This window comes from Battus philenor, unplaced genomic scaffold (assembly GCF_028537555.1).
Source record: "Battus philenor isolate CCGP_79_NKW_IND1 unplaced genomic scaffold, ilBatPhil1.0.hap1 SCAF_44, whole genome shotgun sequence".
Taxonomy (NCBI): domain Eukaryota; kingdom Metazoa; phylum Arthropoda; class Insecta; order Lepidoptera; family Papilionidae; genus Battus; species Battus philenor.
The window spans coordinates 105001-108222 of record NW_027181709.1 but is presented as its reverse complement, the minus strand read 5'-3'; the positions used below and the strand labels follow the sequence as shown (position 1 = coordinate 108222).

The 3222-nt window shown below is 52.5% G+C and overlaps 2 non-coding genes across 2 annotated transcripts in view; both read right to left on the bottom strand.

Annotated features, from left to right (window-relative positions):
• Positions 1 to 393: 393 nt before the first annotated feature.
• On the bottom strand, positions 394 to 550 carry LOC137929186 (5.8S ribosomal RNA). Its single transcript, XR_011108754.1, has one exon. It is a non-coding gene; the product is annotated as a 5.8S ribosomal RNA (ribosomal RNA).
• An 816-nt stretch (positions 551 to 1366) lies between these two features.
• The window catches only part of LOC137929198 (small subunit ribosomal RNA), a 1904-nt gene continuing 48 nt past the window's right edge, over positions 1367 to 3222 (bottom strand). The window contains exon 1 of the ribosomal RNA XR_011108765.1: positions 1367 to 3222. This exon is cut by the window's right edge and continues 48 nt beyond it. This is a non-coding gene — a ribosomal RNA (small subunit ribosomal RNA).

Sequence of the window (3222 nt, the reverse complement as noted above, 5' to 3'; positions counted from 1 at the left end):
TATATTTAAACGGACCGTAAACGCGCTCCGCGCGTACGCGGACGTGAGGGGTGCAGCACCCCGCCGTCCGTCGTCCGTCGCGAAGAACGTTCAACGGAAACCGTCAATTGTTCGAAAGAGCGCGCGCCCGCTCGCCCGCGCGCGGTAGTGCGGCAGCGGCAGCGCGACGACAGCGACGGCGGATAGTGAGAGAGAGAGAGAGTGAGAGCCGCGGCGGCGCGGACGAGAGACTCTTATTAGAGATCGTCCCATCGCACCGTCCGCGAGCTCGTTCATCACCCCCCACCAACCCGCCGCCGCCGCGTCGCGCGTCACCGCCGCGCGCATCGACCGGCGCGAGCGCACGTAGCGCGCGTTCTACACCGAACAGTGTGGTTTTTATATTTTAACAGCCGGCCCTCAGACAGGAGTGGTCCTGGATATTTCTCCACGGACCGCAATGTGCGTTCGAAATGTCGATGTTCAAATGTGTCCTGCAGTTCACACTATGACGCGCAGTTAACTGCGTTCTTCATCGACCCGCGAGCCAAGTGATCCACCGTCCAGGGTAATGGTTTTTTCTTAATGTTGTTATTACTTACGGTAGCGGCCTACGGCTCTCGCCGTCGGCCACTTGATTGTCCGTTTTTATGTATTAACGTCGAAAGTTGGTCGAATTCATGTGCGCCGAGGCGTTCATAAAGAAACGGCACCGAAAAAGCTTAACGCCCCGACGCGAATCCTTTAGAATGATGAACGACGACGACCCGCGCACCCCCCAACGAGCTGGCGTGACGCACGACATTGTCATCTTTCTAACCGCTTAAATTTCGTTTTGTATAGCGCCAACCGACAATAAAGGGCCTGAGCTAGGCAGTGGGGATTTTCACCGCTTCGAACGCTCCGTTTGGTATGCCCCGGTCGGCGCTCGTCTCTCGGCGTTTTTCCGCCACCCGGCCGCTTCGACGGCGGCGGAGGCAGCGGCGGCGGTAGCACTTTCGACGAATGCCACCACCGCCACCGGCCACCGCCACGGCGCCGTCGCCGCTGCGCCGTTAGGCGTAATAGACGCTAGAGACAATTATTTCACATTTTATTTTTTATACATATATACAAACACGCACACACACACGCACGCACACGCGCGCGCGCTCGTCCGCATTAGATACGAACAGCAGCGCGCGCGCGTACGTACATATATATGTATATATGTCGTATATATATATCATTATGGATGTATTACATATATATATGTGTAAACACGGTATGTACGAAGTCGTCGTCGTCGTCGTCGTCGTCGTCGTCGCAACAGCAACAACAGCAACAGCAACAGCGGCGCAACAACGTTCGTGAACATATCACGCGTCTCGCACACATACACACACGTTAATGATCCTTCCGCAGGTTCCCCTACGGAAACCTTGTTACGACTTTTACTTCCTCTAAATGATCAAGTTTGGTCAACTTCCCAGCAACGCCGACGGCCGTGAAGCCACCGCGTGTCGGTCCGAAGACCTCACTAAATCATTCAATCGGTAGTAGCGACGGGCGGTGTGTACAAAGGGCAGGGACGTAATCAACGCGAGCTTATGACTCGCGCTTACTAGGAATTCCTCGTTTATGGGGGATAATTGCAAACCCCAATCCCCAGCACGAAGGAGTTTCAACGGGTTGCCCGGGCCTCTAGGCCAGGGAGAACATGCTGATTCCTTCAGTGTAGCGCGCGTGCGGCCCAGGACATCTAAGGGCATCACAGACCTGTTATTGCTCAATCTCGTGCGGCTCGAAGCCGCCGGTCCCTCTAAGAAGAATTTTAATACGTCGCCAGTGAGTTGCGCCACCGGAGCGGCGCACACCTAAATGACGACGCCTATTTAGCAGGCTAGAGTCTCGTTCGTTACCGGAATTAACCAGACAAATCGCTCCACCAACTAAGAACGGCCATGCACCACCACCCACCGAATCAAGAAAGAGCTGTTAATCTGTCAATCCTTCCGGTGTCCGGGCCTGGTGAGATTTCCCGTGTTGAGTCAAATTAAGCCGCAGGCTCCACTCCTGGTGGTGCCCTTCCGTCAATTCCTTTAAGTTTCAGCTTTGCAACCATACTCCCCCCGGAGTCCAAAATCTTTGGTTTCCCGGAAGCTGCCCGCCGAGCCATCGTAGTAACGTCGGCGGATCGCTAGATGACATATTTACGGTTAGAACTAGGGCGGTATCTAATCGCCTTCGAACCTCTAACTTTCGTTCTTGATTGATGAAAACACCTTTGGCAAATGCTTTCGCTGATGTTCGTCTTGCGACGATCCAAGAATTTCACCTCTAACGTCGCAATACGAATGCCCCCAGTTATCCCTATTAATCATTACCTCGGAGTTCTGAAAACCAACAAAATAGAACCGAGATCATATTCTATTATTCCATGCACGAAATATTCAAGCAGCATTTTGAGCCCGCTTTGAGCACTCTAATTTGTTCAAAGTAAAATTGTCGGCCCATCTCGACACTCACCGAAGAGCACCGCGATAGGATTTTGATATTGAACCGCCGTTTTACCGACGGCTCACCGACGATATGCTCCGCAGACGTGTCAGTATCACCGCGGATGCGGTGCACCGACAGCGCGGCGCACAAATGCAACTACGAGCTTTTTAACCGCAACAATTTTAGTATACGCTATTGGAGCTGGAGTTACCGCGGCTGCTGGCACCAGACTTGCCCTCCAATTGTTCCTCGTTAAAATATTTAAAGTGTACTCATTCCGATTACGAGGCCTCGTAAGAGTCCCGTATCGTTATTTTTCGTCACTACCTCCCCGTGCCGGGAGTGGGTAATTTGCGCGCCTGCTGCCTTCCTTGGATGTGGTAGCCGTTTCTCAGGCTCCCTCTCCGGAATCGAACCCTGATTCCCCGTTACCCGTGACAACCATGGTAGTCGCAGAAACTACCATCGAAAGTTGATAAGGCAGACATTTGAAAGATGCGTCGCCGGTGCTGGACCATGCGATCGGCAAAAGTTATCCAGATTCATCAAAATTAACGACTTCGGACGCGAGGCCCTCCGTCGATTGGTTTTGATCTAATAAAAGCACTCATCCCATCACTGGTCAGAGTTCTGATTGCATGTATTAGCTCTAGAATTACCACAGTTATCCAAGTAACCGAGGTAAGATCTAAGGAACCAAAACTGATATATTGAGCCATTCGCGGTATCGCCTTAATACGGCTTGCACTGAGACATGCATGG